We start from the raw sequence: 22,431 nt of genomic DNA, 5'->3' as shown, positions 1-22,431 counted from the left end.
TCATTGTAGGTATCTACAACATGGTCCTGTATGAACTAGAATACCATCCATACCTCACATGAGCTCCAAGATATGGCCCATCAAAGATCACAACCCTATGGCATTTAGTGACCCTTAGGGACATTTTAGTTCAGCATGCCTGAGAACATTCCAGCACTGAAGGGGACAGAATGAGGTTAGGGATAGGGTTTACCCAACCACTCAGAGCTAATAGAGTAGACAATTTAATCCCATGATGAAAGGTGAGTGAGATTTTGTAGTTGGCAACTTTGTACTAGCCAACACTGCAAGTTTCAGCATCACCCGAGATGGCATTGTAAAATGAAAATAGAGTGTGATCTCTAAAAAGTGAGAGAGGTTATTGTAGGTCTCCACAACATAGTCTTATAGGAACTAGAATCACATCCATACCTCACATGAGCTCTGAGATATGCCCCGTCAAAGATTGCAGCCCTATGGCATTTAGTGACCCTTAGGGACATTTCGGTTTGGCGTGTCTGAGAACATTCTAGCACTAAAGGGGATAGAATGAGATTAGGGATAGGGTTTACCCAGCCACCCAGAGCTAATAGAGTAGACAGTTTGATCCCATGATGAAAGTTGAGAGAGATTTGGTAGTTGGCAACTTTGTACTAGCCAACACTGCAAGTTTCAACATCACCCGAGATGGCGTGGTAACATGAAAATAGAGTGTGATCTTCAAAAAGTGAGAGAGGTTATTGTAGGTCTTCACAACACTATCCTATAGGAACTAGAATCACATCCATACCTTGCATGAGCTTCGAGATATGCCTCATCAAAGATCATAGGCCTATGGCATTTAGTGACCCTTAGGAACATTTTGGTTCAGTGTGCTTGAGAATGTTCCAGCATTGAAGGGGATAGAACAAGGTTAGCGATAGGGTTTACCCAGCCACCCAGAGCTAATGGAGTAGACAGTTCGATCCCACGATGAAAGGTGAGAGAGATTTGGTAGTTGGCAACTTTGTACTCACTAATACTAAAAGTTTCAGCATCACTCAAGATGGCATTGTAAAATGAAAATAGAATGTGTCTCCAAAAAGTGAGAGAATTTCTTGTAGATCTTTATAACATGGTCCTGTAGGAACTAGAATCACATCCATACCTCGCACGAGCTCTGAGATATGCCTTGTCAAAGATTGCAGCCCTTTGGCATTTAGTGACCCTTAGGGACATTCCAGTTTGGCATGCCCGAGAATGTTCCAACACTAAAGGGGATAGAATGAGGTTAGGGATAGGGTTTACCTAGCCACCTAGAGCCAATGGAGTAGATAGTTTGATCCCACGATGAAAGGTGAGAGAGATTTGGTAGTTGGCAACTTTGTACTAGCCAATACTGCAAGCTTCAACATCACTCGAGATGGCATCGTAAAATGAAAATAGAGTGTGATCTCCAAAAAGTGAGAGAGGTTATTGTAGGTCTCCACAAAATAGTCTTGTAAGAACTAGAATTGCATCCATACCTCACACGAACTCTAAGATATGCCCTGTCAAAGATCGTAGCCCTATGACATTTAGTGACCCTTAGGGACATTCCAGTCTCGAGAACATTCCAACACTGAAGGGGATAGAAAAAGGTTATGGATAGGGTTTACCTGACCACTTGGAGCCAACGTAGTAGATAGTTCAATCCCACGATGAAAGGTGAGAGAGTTTTGGCAATTGGCAACTTTGTACTGGCCAATACTCCAAGTTTCAGCATCACTCGAGATGGCATCATAAAATAAAAATAGAGTATGATATCCAAAAAGTGAGAGAGATTATTTTAGATCTCTACAACATGGTCTTGTAGGAACTAGAATCACATCCATACCTTGCACGAGCTCTGAGATATGCCCTATCAAAGATCACACCCCTATGGCATTTAGTGACCCTTAGGGACATTCTAGTTCGGCATGCCCGAGAATGTTCCAGCATTTAAGGGGATAGAATGACATTAGGGATAGGGTTTCCTTGGCCACTCAGAGCTAATAGAGAAAACAGTTTGATTCCCACACATGGAAAAGGTCATTATATGGATAATGGACATCATTGGTAAATAAAAAACTCAGATTTTATGCCTTTTTTACTATTTTTTCAATTATGTAAAGCCTATATAGATTGGTGGTGGTACAAGCCTTATATGGTTAGATAGAGGGTTGAGTTAGGATTCCATTTCAATTGGTTTAAGGTCTTTATCTTGTATATAGAAAAAGTTATATCAATTTTAGTGTAGGTAGGTCAGATTTACTCCAAATTTGAGAGTTTCAGCAAGATGGAATCCTAATTTGCAAACCCACTGTGGGATTTCAATGTTGCTTTGTGGACTACAAGTTAGGAGAGGGTTCTTTGAGAAGGAAGAGATTTAGGGCTATAGGAGCATGGAATCTATTTTTACCAGCAAGCCCTAGACTGAACATAATCTTATGTCTAGTCTAGATTTGAAGGAAAAAGAAGGATCAAGCTCCTAAACTGATTAATCTGACCCAAGTGAAGGGTGTAGAAGGAAAATTTTGATATATAGTAGAGATATAGGGGGTTGAACCAAGTTTGTACACCCATTTTTTTATGTTTTCCTTGTAACCCAGCCTAAACTGGCCATTTAGGACTGTGACACAAAGTGGGCATAACTTGATGTTGGAGCCGAGTTGTTGGTTAATCTTTTGGAACCTCTTAGGGGATGTTGAAGAGTGTTTAAAAATGAAAAGATATAAGGGGGTCCTTTTTATGGTTTGGGAGTTTGACTGTTAAAACTAGAAATTGTCCTAGTAGGAAGTGCTGGTAACAGTTTTGAAATTTGATTGTTGAGTGTTGAGAAACCTCAAGTTTGAGAATTTTCTTGTTGGTTTGAGTCTATAATAACCATTTCCATCTGAAAATTCAAGTGTTGAAACCATTTAAGAAGTATTTTCCTTTGTAGGCCTATTGGTGGCAGGGAGTTCCTAAGTGTTGATCCAAGTTGTTTGAGTACCCTAAGTTTGAGGGTTGGGCTTGTGAAGTGGAGTCCACTTGTAGGGTAGAGTCTCCCTGTATTAGAAATCCATTGGATCCTTAGTCCTTGGTGTCTTTAATGAATGTATCTTCATAGAATGACCTTGGTGCCCCTACACCATTAAGCGATGATGATGAAAATGAGTAAAATTAAGAGATTTGTGCCTACATGTTATAATGAAAAAGTTGTATCTATTTTGAAATTAAGAACATTGGATGTCCAAGTCATTAGGTTGTGATGCAGGAGCATCATATGCTTATCAAAGGCACATTGGAGGTCCAAGTCATCATAGACATCATGGAGAATCTCCTAGAGTCAATTGGGAAATCCTTCAACCAATCATGGCATTTGAAAGCATAAAAAAGTCATAATGTTGTATGATGTCTTGATGGATTTCAATGTTGGAAAAGTTGTAATTGAGCCATTGCATAGGATCTAGGGATTTCATAGGGTAGGAGAGTCCTTTGATAGGGTCTTATAGGTTATCATAACCTTAGCATGTCATTTGATAAGTTTAAAGATTCAAAAAGGTCTTTAAAAACATAGTTTAATAGTTAAAAAATTTAAATCTTGAATGTAATGACTACATGGGCATTTTGGAGGGAAAGTCCATAGTTTAAATTTTATGAAGGAATAGGAAGTGAAACTGGCTGGAGTTGGTTAAGGGGGTTAGTTTCTATCTCCCAAGTCTATAAATATTTGTTTTGTACAAACTCTAAACACAGATTGTACATACTATCTCATAAAAATAGAAGGAAAGTGCTTGGTTTCAAGAGTAATTTGAAGATCTCTTTTCTTTGTGAGAGATTTCATGTATTGGAATGATTGGTAACATCTTAGTAGACATGTTTTGATATTCTTTACTCAATTTAGCATTCAAACTTGAAGTTTTGTTCATCAAATTTCTATACTGTTGGTTGTAGCAGTCTTATTTCTAAGCATTTTGATAGTTTTTTGCATCTAATCATGGTTGTTCCATGAAATGCTCACTATTTCTTCATGGAATTCCATTTATCTAACTTCTAAAAATATTTCTAACCATGAAATGGAGATCTAACTTGAGATTGGTGGCCACCAAATCAAATAAAGTTGTGAAAACAAGGGTTATTTGGAGGGGACAGTCAATTAGGAAGAGATTTTCCTTAAGGAAGGCAGTGTTTGTGAGCTGATTCATGTTTATGGTAATAAAACATACATGTTTGAATTTCAAATTAGTCCACAAAGGCTTGGCACGTGTGAGATTGGTGATGCCCTAGGAATAAGGGTTTTGAGAAGGTGAATTGGGGCTTTTGGGGTTAGGGAACCCATAGACTGAAATTGAGAGTGGATTTGTCTAATTAAAATCATTTTAGGAGCCTATGAAAACTTTGAAGCCCATACATTGAGTATTTCTATATGTTTCTTTGTAAATGCACTATTGCTTCATTGATGAAAATAGGGGCAGTGTGTAGAATCTCAAATATTTTCTAAAGGAGTTGCATCTAAGTCTTACATATGTTTTATACAAGGATAAAGGGTATCTAGAAAGGTCATTTATTCAAGGAATCATTTGAAAAAATCAAAATTTATCCATCATTTTGTCTTGTTGCTGTCATAGACTTGTGAAAATGCATTAACAACATTTGGGTGAATTATGCATTTTGGCTTGCAGAGTATGGAAACTAAAAGGTGTTGATGGGAACATGCTAGATAGGCTAGAAAAAACCTATTAAAGCCTAAAAACATCCTAGAGTTGACTGTTTGTGGGATTTGCCCATTAGGACCTAGAAGGGTCACTTGGCACATTGTTACAAATTTGCTCATTTTGAGTTGACCTAAAAATTCCATCTTGAAATCTTCCACCTCTTCCACCTTACATTTTCTCATCTTTTTTAAAATTATACTTAGTCTTTAGGGTACTAATAATCTTATGTTATGTTTTGAAACTTAATTTATTTAATCTTATCTTGTATTGAAGCTCTATAAAAGTATTCAAATACCTTTCAAGCCTTTTCACTTCATCATCTCTATAACCTTGGATCTAATATCTAATAAATAAATTTCCTTAGTATAGTTTTTCATACTAAGATATTTCTTTGAGAGACAAGGATGATGAAACTACTAGTTGTGAAATTATTGGAAAGCCAAGATTCAAGTCCACATAAGGTCAAGAACATCAAGATATGTTCCATTATATATGCTTCATCAATCAAAAACTTCCTTCATGATATGATAAGAATTACCAATAACTTGAGTACAAAGAGTAGAAAGGTACAAAGCTATTGAAAGGTTCAACATACTATCCAGAACATGAACCTATCTACCAAATAGTAGGAATGAAGTCCTTTGAATTCTTAAGCATGTTATACAAATAGAAAGATAGCAACCAAGTCTAGAAAACCATAGTAGTGTTGTCGACACTAACAAAGCACTTATTTAGTTTTCTCAGATTATTAGACCATCTTGTACCATACATATAGAAGTGACAAAAGAATAAAATTATTCCATTGACATAGTATTATGAATGACCTATTTTGATTCAAGAGTTCTATTTTGTATGGTCTCAATATAACCCATGACATTTCCTTCAATAGTAGCACTCTGCATTTGGCTTTCTTGAATAGAGTTTTCCTTCCTAGTTCCTACATGGGTAGGGAATTACACTCTAAATTCCTCATTTCTTGCACATTCCTTTGATTTACTAAAGTATGAGTAGAATTTTCATCCTTTGAATCCTCAATTTATTCCTCTTTCTCATAATCTTTTTCCTTAGAACTAATGGTTTCTTTAGGATCCACAAAGGTATACTCTTTCTTTGCTTTACAAGCCGCTTCCTCTTCTTTAACTTTCTTCATAGTGTCTTTCTTACTTCTAAACCTCAACAACCTCCTTTCTCCTAAGATAGACTAATTTTTCTTATTTTTTTCCATGTATCATTTTTCTATCCTCCTCTTATTGGGTTTCCTTGTCAAAATCTCCCTGGTCAATGCCAATATATTTTCTTCTTTTGGGGTTTCAATTTTCTAGTTTTGTCAAGGTTACTTTTAGTAGTCGAAGCTTTTCTTTTCACATTTTTTTATCAAGAGAAAACTATTCAAGGGAATCATGAGGTGAGATTTTATCTTTAGAATATGAGACATAGGGCTTAGCTTCTTTTTTCTCTTTGGAACTACTTTCAGGATTTTTCCTTCAGAACTTCACTACTCTTCAATTTTGTCACAAATTCTAGGAGGGATTCCTAGCTATGGGTAGTTCAAACATCTATTAGTGGTTTGTGAAGTTGATCATGAGACCAAAAAAATAGAATAATCCTTGAATTTGAGTTTTCTCTTAAGACTTTTTTGGGTCATGGGAGTTCCAAAAGTCAAGGGATTGTGAGTTGCTTTGTAAATGGCCTTAAACTAGGCCTAGTTGGTAGACTGAAATAGCCAATTTTGAGTGATATTTTACAAAACAAGTGTAGTTGGTTTTGGAGTATATTTTAGAGTGAGGAAAAGGTTATTTTAATCACCCAATAGTTTAGGAATTTCTATGGGAAAGTTTGGAGAAAACAACAAATTAGTGTCTGGCAAGGGCTAGTTGGAACAAGCCTGGAAGAGGCAAAATCAAGAAAGCGTAAGAGATGAGTTGCTGAGAGTATGCAATGAGTTGGAACATGTTAGATGGGATTTTTTGAGATGATTGAAGATGTTTGGGTCATGGTATGAAGCCAAGGATGAGTTTTGGTATGTTGGAGGCACCAGGTTACACTAGGTGCATGGTGAACAATGTGACTATTTAGAAGACAAACTGAAGATTTGGGTTATAACCTCTTAGACATGGTTGTAGGAAGATGTTACCAAGTCAGAGACCTCCTCTTGAACCCTAGTAGAGTATAATTCCTTGGGTAGATTCCAATAATACAAGAGAATCCCAGAGTTGAGTTGTGGTTCTTAGGGGAATATAGGAGGGCCTTGCATCAAACACACACACTTGTTGTATAGTCACAGATATTGTGATCATTCATGAACTTGAACAAAACCATGTTAGAAATAGTGTTGTGAAAAAGGACTACAAAATAGAGGGAAATGGCCATCAAATATGCATGGTTTAAATAGCTACATTATCCTTAGAGAGAACTATATCTATTGCTGCCCCATTATCATCAGATCGAGACCTATTTTTCTTCTTACTTTTTTATTATTGTGATCCTCTGCAATTCCAAGCATAAGATGATTAACATACAATGGTACTTGAACAAAGAACACTAATAAATATTGAGGATGTGAATTGATAATACCATTTTGCAGATGATTTTGGCATCTCACCCTTTATCACTTGTGCATCAATTTTATTAGCCCTCTTCTTTGGTGACCTACAAATGAAGAATTAGCACAATAAAAAATCTAAGATAAGAATTAGCCCTCTTCTCTCTCTCTCTCTCTCTCTCTCTCTCTCTCTCTCTCTCTCTCTCTCTCTCTCTCTCTCTCTCTCTCTCCCTATTCAATCTAATGAGCCAACTAGATCTACTTGACATTTTAATGTCTCAAGTATTGCCTCATGGTCTGACTCGCGAACTTTCCAAAGAGTCTTATTATGTGGTTTTCTGCCATATTTTATCAAGTGGACATTTAATGCAACAACAAGGTTTGAATAATGAATAATCTTCCTCTCTATTTTCCAATCCTCGAATAACCACAAGTTAGGGTTCTTCATAGAATATCATCTAAGCCATGTGCCTGTTACAACCACCGCACCGACATGGTACTCTAAACCTTCACCATCTATAACCGAGTGATCCAATTTTTTTTTGGCTTCAACACAATGACAAAAATAATAATCTATCCCTTCTTCATTGTCTTCAGGTGCAATAACCACAAAAACATGGCCTATAGTAAAAAATGTACAAAATGTGGTCATTAATTCAGAAAATACTTGGGTAAAAGTTATAAAGTTACATATTGAAATTACAAAGATATATAAATATATATATTACCAGGTTGCACTAGATCTGACAAGTGGTCAAAGTTAATAGATGAATCCATCTCTACCATTTTTAGTGCTTGTGGGGGACGATAGGTGTCAATTAGGTCCAAAACCCATATATCCCATTTGTCCACCCATTCAATCAACTCACAATCATCCCAATTTTCTTCTATACATGGTAGAAATTAGCATGCCATTTTTTGTGTGTGGATACTCCATGAACCTACATTAGAGCTTCTAAAAGAGTGTAACTCAGTAGATCCTGTTAGTGTGCAACAATCCTGATATGGTGCAATGTTAGTATTATCTATCAACCAAAAAAATCTACGAACCATAGACTCACCTTCCTTACTTGGACCCATTGTAGCGTTACACCATTGGACGATGGATTTTGCATCTATCAATATTTCTCTATCTTTATACTTTAGTTCTTCATAAGCCAATGCTCTTTTAATGCATGCACATACACCATTGTGCTCTCCCTTACCATGACCAGCCTCTATGAAATTCCACATATATTGAATTCTACACAACCTATGCATCCTTCTCAACCAATAGAACATACATGCATTCTTGAATTGAGATGCACAATTGTCTGACCAAATAATGTGCTGACGATATGTTATGCCCCTGTTAGCCAAATCTCCATATAATAATTGAAAAAAACCATGTACAAACTCCGTAGAATGTGATCGATCATCATTGATATAAAAATGGTACTCCCTCAAAATCTTCTTGTCATCCTTTGTACTTGTAGGTAAATGCATGAATGTTATGTAAACAAGTATGGAAACCTATTGAGAAGTATAATACTTTTCTTGCACCTCATTTTGTGGTTGTAGTGTGTAGTTCTCTACAAAATCTACAACTAAAACAATGGTATCCAATGGAAACATATCCTTGCACAACTTGAATTGCAAATCTAGCCATCAAGCTCTATGGGTATGCCTTGCATACTCATAAATAATCTTTTCACAAAAAATCTTCATGAACTCATAACCTTCATGAACTCATACACTGGAATCTTTTCAATGACTAAATCACATCTTTTACCTTTTTTCCCATCTTTTAGAGCATATGTCACTATCTTAAATTTTCTGTAATCTACTATTTCATTTCCAATTGCATGTGTACTATCTATATGTTGACAAGTTGATAAAAGTTTCAAAGAACCACAAAATAAGCACGTACCATCCAAGCATGATGTCTTATAAAATTGTTGGCTGTCCTCTATTTCACATAAAATGTTGGATATGAATTCTCTTGAAGATTTTGGTGGCTCATTTATGTCACAATCCTACAAAACAAACTTAGAATGCAAAACTACACATATATGCCTATAAACATCAAAATGGTTAGAAAATTCAATATGTATCCTACAACAACAAGTTGTGCATGTGTGATTTATCTTCACATAAAAAGGTTTACCCATCTCAAAAAATCTTTGACTTATTTGAATTTGAAAATACATAGCAATAAATTTTGCAAAAAATTGTGTCTGAGTTGAGTCCAAAAAATGTTTCACATGTGGCTCGCGATTTTGGCTACCAATCTTCCTTCTTACAACATCTCTTTGATTAGGGGAAACACGTGTGTTATTTTTCCAAAAATATTTGATCAATGATTTCAAGGCTTCATTAATTTCTTTATCCTTTCGTGGTAGTCTACCACTAAATGTCCATAACTCATTTTTTGTTGGATCTTCCAATCTCTCACACCTTAGCATGGCTCTCCTTAGAGTACCTCTACCAATTTTTAATATTTTTCTTGTCTTTCTCATGAGTTGAGGTTTCTTCATTTGGCTACTTACTATTGTTGATGTAAGTACTCGTCTTGTGATATTACTATCTTTGGTGCGTGATTTAGGACCCACTTTTTCATAAGCACTCATTAGATTCTTTACAATATTTTTTTCATTTGAATCATCCATCGTTTTTAGCCCAAGAATCTTCATGATAGGCCTAAATTTCAAATTCATCATCATTTCAACAAATAATTGGCATTGACTTGTAATATTTAATTCTTCAAAAAAATATCCACATATGATTAACTTTTTTTTGACAAGTACACTTGCTAATCTTGTTAGGCATTGATTTCAAAATGTTAGTATCAATATCAATCAAATATTTTGGTCTTCTAAAATGAATTCTAGAAGGTGATATAATCCTTTCCATTCCCTCAATATTTTGAACATCAACATCTCTCTCTCTCTCTCTCTCTCTCTCTCTCTCTCTCTCTCTCCCATCCCTTACTCTCACTCTCTCTCTCCCATCCCCTACTCTCTCTCACACTCTCCCATCCACTAATCTCACTCTCTCTCTCCCATCCCTTTACAAGATCTCTCTACCACCACCTACTCAATCTCACACTCTCTCCCATCCCCTACTCTGTCTCTCTTACACACACACACACACACTCCCATCCCCCCTCTCTCTCTCTCCCTCTCCCACTACCTACTTTCTCTCCCCCATCCCCTACTCTCTCACACTCTCACACTCTCTCCCATCCCCTACTCTCTCACACTCTCACACTCTCCCATCCCCTACTTTATCTCTCTTACACACACACTCCCATCCCCTCTCTCTCTTACCCTCTCCCACCACCTACTTTCTCTCCCCCATTTTCGTACTCTCTCTGCCACCCCCTACTCTCACACTCTCACACACTCTCCTACCACCTACTATCTCTCTCTCTCTCTCCCATCCCTTACTCTCTCTCTCTCTCTCTCTCTCTCCCATCCCCTACTCTCTCTCACACTCTCCCATCCCCTAATCTCACACACTCTCTCCCATCCCTGTACGATCTCTCTCTACCACCACCTACTCACTCTCACACTCTCTCCCATCCCCTACTCTATCTCTCTTACACACACACTCCCATCCCCCCTCTCTCTCTCCCTCTCCCACTCCCTGTCCCACTACCTACTTTCTCTCCCCCATCCCCTACTCTCTCTCTCCTCTCCCATCCCCTACTCTCTCCCATCCCCTACTTTATCTCTCTGGTGCAGAGTATGCAGCAAAAGCACCAACTCTTCTTCCAACTCCGATCAACACTTTAACTTGCTTCCAACCTCCAAATAGAAACTAGGCCTTCTTCCAAGGTTAATGACTGACCCAATGGCTTCTAACATTGGTAGAATCTACCTCAAAGTGGACTCCACTTCACAAGCCCAACCCTCAAACCTAGGGTTCACAAACAACTTGGGACAATCACACCTATTACAGATTCCCTAACACCAAATAGGCCTAAAATAGAAAACACTTCTTAGATTGGGTTAGAACTCCATTCCCATGATAGAAATGGTTCTTACTAACTCAAAACAACAAGAAAAACCCCCACTTTGAAGTTTCTCAACACCCAACACTGAAAATTACAAATTGTTACCAACACTTTTATTAGAACAATTCCTAGTTTCAATGGTCAAACTCTCAAAAAATACAAAGAACCATAAAATATTTTCACATCACCAAACACCCGTCAACTACTCCTATGAGATTCCAAAATCTCAATTACCAACTCTATTCCAGCATCAAGTTATGCCCACTTTGTGTCACAGTCCTAAATGGCTAGTTTAGGCTGGGTTACAAGGAAAGCATAAATAAATGGGTTCAAATACTTGGTTAAACCCCTTGGATATCTTCTACACCTTTTATTTTTCCTTCTACAACCTTCACTTGGGTCAAATCAATCAACTTGGGAGCGTGATCCTTCGTTTTCCTTCAAAACTAGACTAGACATAAGACTATGTTCAGCCTAGGGCTTGCTGGTAAAAATAGGTGCCCAAATCCTACAGCCCTGAAACTATTCCATCTTTAAGTCACCTCTCCTAAATTTTATTCCACAAAGTGGCATTGAAATCCCACGGTGGATTTGCAAGTTAGGAGGCCATCTTGTTGAAACCCTCAATGTGCAGCAATTCCAGACCTACCTCTGCTAAAACTGGTATAACTTTAATTACAAAATAGATAAAAACTTCAAACCAATTGCATTAGAATGCTGACTCAATCCTCTTTCCAAAAATATAAGATTTGTACCACTAAAAATCCGTACATTCCGTACGGAATTGAAAAATAGAGAAAATTGCAGAATTTCTGAGTTTTATTCACCAAATGCTGTCCACCCGTCTGTACCATGGCCTTCCCCACGTGTGGAGACCTTAAATAAGTGCCTTCCAACAGTTATAACTTCCATTTTGATGGTTGGAAGACCATACAACTTCTTCTTCTTTTTTTTTTTTAAAGTTTGACAACAAATTTGCAAAAATTGCTCTTTAGCAACTTTTTGCATTTTGCAACTTTCTTGCACCTTTGCACTTTCTTTTTTTTTTACACACCTTCAATTAAAATGTGTCCTAATGACTCAAATCCACCTAAAACATCCTAAAAACAGTAAAATAATCAATAATGCATAAAAAATGACTCCTTGGTTACAAATGGTCACTTGGCTTATAACCACACCAATGTGCCATTGTACTTTACAATTGAGTCTTCATTACAAATATGGACCAAACTTCATTCCTAACAACTCTAACATACTAAACACCTTGAATTCATGCCTAAAATCCTTAGGTGCCCTGCACCACTCTCTTACACACATTCTCATTCCCCCTCTCTCTCTCCCTCTCACACCACCTACTTTCTCTCCCCCATCATTGTACTCTCTCTTTGCCACCCCCTACTCTCTCACACTCTCATAGTCCCTCCCATCCCCTACTCTCTCTCTTTCATAGAAACACACAGTCTTACCCCCCCCCACTCTCTTCTCTCCCATCCCCTACTCTGTACATCTATTACACACACTCCCATCCCCCCTATCTCTCTCCCTCTCCCTCTCCCACTCCCTCTCTTATTGCCTACTATCTCTCTCTCAAGTTCTCTCCCTCCCTCTCTACTCCCCCTCTCACCGCCTACTTTCTCTCCCCCATCGCCATACTCTCTCTTTGCCAACCCCTACTCTCTCTCACACTCTCACACTCTCTCCCATCCCCTACTCTCTCTCTTTTACAAACACACACACTCTTATCCCCCCACTCTCTTCTCTCCCATCCCCTACTATCTACATTTTTCACACACACTCCCATCCCACCTATCTCTCTTCCTCCCCCTCTCCCACTCCCTCTCCTACTACCTACTCTCTCTCTCTCTCTCTCTCCCTCTCTACTCTCTCTCTCTCTCTCTCTCTCTCTCTCTCTCTCTCTCCCATCCTGTACGAGCTCTCTCTCCTCTCCCATCCCCTACTCTATCTCTCTTACACACACACTTCCATCCCCCCTCTCTCTCCCTCTCCCACTCACTCTCCCACTGCCTACTTTCTCTCCCCCATCCCCTACTCTCTCTCCTCTCCCATCCCCTACTCTCTCACACTCTCACACTCTCTCCCATCCCCTACTCTATCTCTCTTACACACACACTCCCATCCCCCCTCTCTCTTTCCCTCTCCCACCTATTTTCTCTCCCCCATTGTTGTACTCTCTCTCTGCCACCCCCTACTCTCACACTCTCTCCCATCCCCTACTCTCTCTCTTTCATAGACACACACACTATTATCCCCCCACTCTTCTTCTCTCCCATCCCTTACTCTCTACATCTATCACACACACTCCCATCCCCTTATCTCTCTCCCTCTCCCTCTCCCTCTCTCTCTCCCTCTCCTACCACCTACTATCTCTCTCTCTCAAGTTCACTCTCTTCCTCTCTACTCTCTCTCTTTGTCTCCCATCCCTTACTCTCACTCTCTCTCTCCCATCCCCTACTCTCTCTCATGCTCTTCCATCTCATAATCTCACTCTCTCTCTCTCCCATCCCATACAAGCTCTCTCTACCACCACCTACTCTCTTTCACACTCTCACACTCTCTCCCATCCCCTACTCTCTCTCTCTCTCACCCCCATCCCATACGAGCTCTCTCTACCACCTCCTACTCTCTCTCAAACTCTCACACTCTCTCCCACCCCCTACTCTATCTCTCTTATAAATAAATACACATTCCCATTCCCCCCTCTCTCTCTTGCAGTCCCTCTCCCATCCCCTACTCTATCTCTCTTACAAACTTCCATTCCACCTCTCTCTCTCTCCCATTTCCTCTCCCACCACCTACTATCTCTCTCTCTCTCTCACTCTCCCTATCTCTCCCATCCCTCTAACATTGCCTACTCTCTCTATCTCTCTCTCCCCTCTCTGATTCCCTACTCTCTCTCTTTCACACACACACACCCATCCCCCCTCTCTCCTCTCCCATCCCCTACTTTTTCTCTCACTCACTCTCCCTCTCCCACTCCCTCTCCCGCCACCTAATCACTCTCACTTTCACTCTCACTCTCTCTCTCTCCCCCTCTCTACTCTCTCTCTGCTACCCCCTACTTTCTCTTACATTTTCACACTTTCTCCTATCCCCTACTCTCTCTCACTTTCTCTCTTACACACATTTCTATCCCCCCTCTCTCTACCCTCTCCCTCTCCCTCTCCCATCACCTACTCTCTCTTCCATCCCCTACTCTCTCTCAAGCTTCTCTATCTTTCCCCTCTCCCATTCCATACTCTCTCTCTTTCACACACATGCACTCCCATTCTCCTCTCTCTCACTCTTCCTCTCCCACTCTGTCTCCCACTGTCTACTCTCTCTCTCCCCCATCCCCTACTCTCAATCTCTCTCTCCCAACCTGTACTCTCTCTCACACTTCCTCTCCCTCCCTCATCCTACACTCTCTCTTTGCCACTCCTACTCTCTCTCTCACCTACTCTCTTGCATCTTGTACTCTCTCTGCCACCCCTACTCTCTCACACTTCCTCTCTCTCCCATCCCCTACTATTAATCTCTCCCCCCTATCTTGCACTCTCTCTTTGCCACCCTTACTCTCTATTGAATCTTGTACTCTCTTTGCCACCCCTACTCTCTCTACCATCCCTACTCTCTCACACTTCCTCTCTCTCCCATCCTATACTCTCTTTGCCACCTTTACTCTTTCTCACTTTCTCTCTCCCATCTTGTACTCTCTCCCCTCTCCCATCCCCTACTTTCTCTCTATCTTTCTCACACACACACACACATAGGTATTCCCTTGTCCCCTCCACCTAGTTCTATTTTTTAATTTAGGTGTTAATAGTGTGTGTGCCCTATAGTGTGTACGCAGTATACTCAACGCAAAGTTAAATAGCATGTGCATGCTATAAGGCACACATGCTATTGAAAGCTTTGCATTAAACCCAAGACTAAGGCTTGGTTTTACCTTGGAGATCTAACCCATAGGTTTGGAGTTTATAAACAAGTCTTAGATGTGTTTTCCAACAAACATACCAAAAATAATTGTTTTTTCTTGTGTGCTTCCCTTCAAGATTCCTCGTGCTTGGGTATCGATAAGATCAAGTTACATAGCATTATAGGTCCCTGTGTTAGCTATCTAACCATATGATTTATTTTTAATTTGAACTATGTCAAAACTTTCATCTATAATTTCTTTTGAATGTATGTTTATTTTTTGTCAAAAACCACCATGTACTAACTAGGCTATAGATTTTAGCTCATTCATCAAATTTTGCAACAACTTAGTTTTTTAGAAACTAGACTCCATTCTACACACTTTGAAAAAAAAGGTTTTGATTTTAGATTAGTTTTTAATTATTTCTAGGGGAGTACATAGATATTCCATGTTTTTGGGATGTGTCTAGTTAAAAAATTTATTAAAAAAAAAAATACACATTATAGAATTACCCAAAAAATCTAGGATAAACTACATAGTGTTAAGTAACTTTTGACCAGAGCAATTAAAGAATTTCAAAAAAAAAGTTAAAATTTTAGGGGGGCCACACTTTTTACTGTGTTATGTTTTTTTGGAATAAATAGTACCACTTTTTGTGGCCCCCTTTTTTGAGGACCTAAAACTAAACCATTTTGAAAAAAATTTAGTAGTTTAGAAACTAAATTCAAAGAACTACGACTTTTTTTTTTGTCATATCTTAAAATTTTGAGCGTAACTATCTTCAAATTCTTGTTGAAGTTCAAAATTTGTAGATTTTAGAAAAAAGGTGTCCACTTATAACCCCTTTTTGGCACCACAACTTGGTGCACTTACTCATCACCTTTTACATCGAATTTTCTTTTCTAGATTCCTTCAATATGTAACATTTTCTTCTAAATACCTTCAAGTAACTTACATTAGGTTTGTAGTCATACCATAGTTGATAAGGTGTCTTGTTTGAATCTTTCTTCAATTGAACTCTATTCAAGGTATGAACTACAGTGATGATAACTTCCTTCCTATATTTGAAAGTAACATTCTTTTCAATCATCAAGGTTCTTGTATCATCCATGATAGATCTATTTCTTCTTTCTGCTATACCATTCTACTGTGGTGTACCAAGAGCATATACTTGTCTTTTGATTCCTCTTTCAATGTAGAAATTGTTGAATTCATGGGAATTCACCACCTCTATCTAATCTTAGTCATTTCAACTTCTTTCCAATTTATTTTTCTACTCTTGCTAGATACCACTTGAATTTTATGAAAAACTTCTAATTTTTCTCTTACGTACATAACTGTCATCATTTTAGAATAGTCATCAACAAAGAGAATGGAAAACTTTTCTCCACTATAAATTTATGTTCCAATAGGTCCAATAAGTCTATATGAACAATTTCCAAGACTTCTTTTGACTAATAGTCTTTGCTTTTGAAGCTTGTCTTTCCCATCTTACCAATTTGGCAATTCTTACATAGACCCATGTTAGGCTTCTTCAAACTAGGAATACCTCTTACTCTTTTATGTTTGTTTATCTTAACCAAATTATCAAAATCCACATGACATAGTCTTTTGTGCTATAACTAGCTTTCTTCTACTTGAGAAATAAAACATGAACAACCACTAAGATCAAGATAAAATAGATTACCTTTTGTTTGCTTGCCAGAACCAACCAAATTTTCTTTCCCATCTAGCAATTTGGCCTATCCATTCATGAATTCTACCTTGAATCTAATGTTATTTAGTTGTATCACACTTAGCAGATTATGCTTTAGTGCTTCAACCCAATAAGCATTATCACACACAAGTTCTTTAGTTAACAAGATAAATCCTTTTCCTTTTATATTACAAGGTTCATTTTTTCCAAATCTTACACTACCTCCATCATAATATTGTATATGCTCAAATTTTATTTTGTCACTAGTCATATGATGTGAACATCCACTATCAATTATATTTATATCATTTTTTCTAACATGAGAGATAAGTGCCATCTTATCTTGTTCATCATCAGATTCATCTTTCACATCAATATAAACCATTTCATCTTCACTGTTATTAGAATCTTTAGCTATGAAACAAGATCTCTTACCTTTGTCCTTGAAGTTCTTATAGTTCTTGGATTCCTTCTTGTCTTTATGATTGTTACTTTTATTTTCATCCTTCATTTACTTGTTTGGACACCTAGCAACAATGTGTCCAATTTCTTCACAAGAAAAGAAAATAAGAGGAACTTTTCCTTTGTACTTCCCTCTTCCTTTGGAATACTTTCTTGCAAGGAGGGCTTCAACAATTTCAAGATCACTGTCTAAACTTTTTTCTGATGATCCATCTTCTTCACTTCCTAATTGACTAGATTTTGAATTTTTACCTTTTTCTTTGAGTGAGGGTTTAGCTTTGAATGCAAATTCAACATTTTTTAAAGCAGGAACATAGTTATCATAATTGTCTAGCTCAAAACTTGTTAATCTTTCAACTAGAGCATCCAACCCTATCTTATTAGTTGGATCACATCTCATTTCTTGAATAGAAGATACTCTAATTGCATAAATGGGAAGAAGAGTTCTAAGCACCTTACTTACAATATTTTCCTTTTTGATGTCTCTCTTCTAGATGCTTTGATTGCACTTACACTGGCCTTGATTTTTTCAACATATTTTTCAATGTTTTCATCTTCTCTCATTCTCATTTGATCAAAATGTCCTCTAAAGCTTTCTGATTTAGCTCTTCTTACATTTTCATCTTCTCCATAGATATCCTTTAGTTTGTTCCACATTGCAAAAGATGTTTTGCAATATTTTACCTTGTCAAATTCAACAAACTAAGAGTAGATGCAATATCAATCATCATGATATTATGATTCTCTTTTTAAAAATATCTTCAACTGATAATGTTCCAATGGGAGTCTTATATTTAGAATCAAGATATGTGCAACTTGAATCACTGATGGTATCCAAATGCAATCTCATAAATCCTTGTCATGTTGTAAAATTATCTTTGTTCAGCTTGGGAATCTCTCTTTTATAAGACATCCTAATCTTTTAGCTTAGGCCCTTGAAACCTTCTTTGCAAGCACCAAAAACTATGATACCAATTGTTGGAAATATAAGAGGAGTAACTAAGAGGGGAGGGGTGAATCAATTACTACACAAATAAATCCTATATCCCTTTTGATGTCAGTACAAAATACAAAAAAATAACTGAATACTATTGAAGCTCAGTAAACACACAGACTGTTGTAACTCGATAGTAACTAGATTAGCTTAGTAAAAGATTAACTTATAAACCATTAGATGTTATATGTGGTTACCATTACTTTAAATTAGTTTCAAAATACATAAATAAAATAGCATGAACACATTTGACACTAGGATTTAATGTGGAAACCCAATTTTGGAAAAATCATCAATAGTAACTAGTTACTGATTTTCACTCTTCTAAAGTGAGCCTTGTTAGGAGTCAACCCTATTAAAGGTTACAAAACACATTGTTAGGTGTGACCCTATTAAAGGATTTAGTCACCCTATTAGGAGTGGCCTAGTTAGAGGTCTTGAGAACAATTCAATGGAATTTCCACCTTGTTACAAATAGTTGTTAAGCCAACTTTGTTAATAGATTTAGATGATTGCTACAATGGTTAGAGAGTAACAATGAAATGACCTAATTTTAATGCAACTTAATTTATGATTTTAGATCTCTATTATTGCTTGTACTTGATCCTTCTTAATCAAATATGACTTTGCTACACCACAAGGATATTCTACTTATCCTTCAAATTCACTTCTTCTACTTACCAATGGATCTTCATTCATATCACCATAATTCACACATTGTCTTGCACTCACATGCACACTTTCTTGCTTAAATTGAAATCACAACTTGACCTTATACTTATACCTTTCACTTTGTTAAGTCGGCTCAAATGTAACTTACAATAATCAATATTCATTACCTTATTTGGTTGGAATTAATAGATAGATTAGTTAAACTCAATACAACAAAATAATAAAATCCTTTGCTAGCTAACCCTGCTTGGTAGAAACTAACTTTGAAATGATTTCCTTCATTAATTAATAGAAGCTCAATTAACATTGCAAACTTTAAAAAACCCTTTGGCAACCGAGTGAGCTCAATTATCATTGGTTCCATTCAACTTTCCTTCGTTACTCGAGTGAGCTTAGTTAACACTTGCTTACTGCAACTTTTCCTTTGACATCTAAGTGAACTCAATAGATATTGCCTTCTAAACTAGGAAAATAGATGAGTTCTTGGTAGACACTGAGAACTATCTTTACTACCCAAGTGAGCTCAACATATACTGACTGATAATGATTATGACAGTTGTGTAACATCAAAGAAAACACACAATTAACTAATTGTATCCAACACATTAAACTCTGTTTGACAAAAAGAGTTTGAAGTCATCATCATGGACCCACACCCTATGGAGGAGTGATGGATGGCTATGCTTGGAATTTATCTCTTTAAGTCATTTTCACCATCGAACATGTCATTTTTTGTGTTAGGATAGATAGCTTTGTTTACCATTGGTTGTGAGTCTACCAAAATGTTCCCCCATTATTGCATTCCATAAAAATCCATATAGTCTTAAACAAGAGTACAATAATTGAAATGTAAACATAGTATAAAAAATATTATGATTATAATACAGTTTTTAATGTAGAATTGGTATGATTAAAATCATTAGTGATAATATAGGTTGAACAATTTTACTTTGAAATGAATAGTGTTAATGTAGGATTAGTATGATTAAATCATCATTGAAGAGAATCTTGTTAAACAAATATTTACATAATGTAAAAAAGTTAATAGATAAACTTAAATAAACACTATTTTTTTCTTTATTATTTTTATTTATGTATAATTATAAATTTCATTATTTGAAATTTATTATAAATAAATATATGCATAGATTTTTATTAAAATAATTATGAATATTTATGAAATACAACATGGAAAATAATAACTAAATTAAAAAATAAAATTTATTTTAAAATTATACCACATTGTTATGAACTCAATATACAAATTTAAATTTAAACTTATTTAAAATTATATATTACAAAACTTTAATTTCTTAAAAATATTATATGACAAATTTAATTTTAAGAAAAATATTACATAAATTATTTATCTATAAGACACTTTAAATATTAAAATAAAAATAAGTCGATAACTTTCACTATGAAATTCTTTTACAAGGCATGTATTCATTTTTCTAAAGTGGAAGGACATGCAGTAGTACAGGAAGCTAGGTGCAAATATGTTGCACCATAGTTAGTGTCTATTGGATGAGGTTGACCGATTGTTATCAAATAGTATTTTTTGTTTATCACAAACTTTTCTCATAATGATCTTTTTTTTTGGCATGAGATGCCACATTTAATGTCTTAAGTCTTTGATATAATATCATATTTGCTAATTAGGTGGTCACCTAGCATATGTATGAGCAAAGAGAAAATAGATCCTTATTAAAATGTGGACCCCAATTATATGCAAGTGTGGCATCAAGAATGAGTTGAGATTGTAAATCAGAAGGTTGTCAACACTCCAATTATAGCATAGATTTTTCCAAACAAATCAAGTGCAAAATGAAAGCATTCTCTCTTGTTTTAGGTTTCGCCGAACCCTACATGTCGAATGGTCATGGGCATGTTTTCTCTTAGATATTCAAGTTATTTTTTCCAAACAAATCCCATTGGGTCATATCTATAATATGAACATTGTTTGTGAACTAATTTATGTTTAAATTATATTTGTTAAAAAAATCCTTATATTATTAATAAATATAATTTAAGTCATAAGTTTCTAATATTTTTATTAGTAAATCATTTTATTTCAAGGTTTAATATTTATTAAATAATGATTCTCACTATATATTAAATATTAAAATATATTAAGTATAATGCTAATGTTTTATTTTAAGATGTTTATTGTAGTAATGTGATTAATAGTAATAATTTATTGAGATTATAAAATACTTAATTGACAATTGATCTTTTTGAAAAGCAAAGATAGATTCAAAGTTTTTTTTGGTGCATGGAGGGTTCTTATTTTCTTTAGCAGTTCATAGATAAATTTTGAGAAGTTTGAGTGCATATTGAGGTATTTATAAGCTTAATTTTATTTTAATATCAGTTGAGAGGACATTCAAGGAAATTAATTAATGATGATGTATTGATAGGACAAAAACTCCATCACTAAGTAATAAAAGTTATAAAAAAATTAAAGAAGATATTAATATGCTAAAAAATTCATCAATCATTCATTTAGTCATTTGTTTGGGTGATTAATTATTAGTGACCATTTATTTAGTAATTTACTTGATCATTTATTTTGTTACTTATCTTTGTCTAACCTTATGATTTTAGTCAATGACTAGATTAGTCATTTATTTAGTCATATATTCTTTTGAATTGTAGAAAAATACTAGAATTTCACTAGTTTTAGTCATGTGACTAAATGTTTTAGTCATGTGGTCATTTATTTGCCAAAATTCTACTAGTGCAAGAATCTATGATGATTAAGGCTTATTATAGCCATGTGTAAGGAATCAAATATATCCAATATGAAATATTTAGCCAAGTGTAAGGATAGAATCCATGATGTAAGATGTCCATGTGTCATGATGATGTCAATATTATTTGGAATATTTGAATGAAAAATTCATTATTCCACACAAATAAAAATTAGTAAAATGGAAATTAGAGGTGGAAAATAGAACTTAGGAAATTTTGAAGTCCCATAGCTTTGTGAAGATGAATCAATAATTTAATAAATATCAATTAATTCATAATGTTATTTAGGAAGAATCATTAGTAATATGAGACAAAGATGATAAAAAACTGGCATATGATTATATTATGGGTTATCTAATCCTTTAGGAAAAATAGGTAAATGATTAACCAATTTTATTTGATAAAATGTGACAATATCCTTTGATGAAATGTGATGATTATGTGGATCAACTAGGATGATGATGAGTAGATTAAAACCATGATAAAATTGAATGACTAATTAGGATTGATAAAATGCCAAGGAAACATGGTGTGGATTAAGAACATGTAACATTTAATAGACATTGTAAATGCTATAGGATCAGAATTGATTGATAAGGTTGATTATAATAACATAGCAGATATTGTCAATGTTATTAAATTGGTGTGATAATGCCACAATTTGGCACTGAGGGACTCAACAATGTCAATAATCAGATGATAAAAATGATAGTTTAACCTAG

The sequence above is a fragment of the Cupressus sempervirens genome, chromosome 1, assembly GCF_028749045.1.
Source record: "Cupressus sempervirens isolate cs-2001-9-10 chromosome 1, ASM2874904v1, whole genome shotgun sequence".
Taxonomy (NCBI): Eukaryota; Viridiplantae; Streptophyta; class Pinopsida; order Cupressales; family Cupressaceae; genus Cupressus; species Cupressus sempervirens.
Note: the sequence above shows the minus strand (reverse complement) of the source record.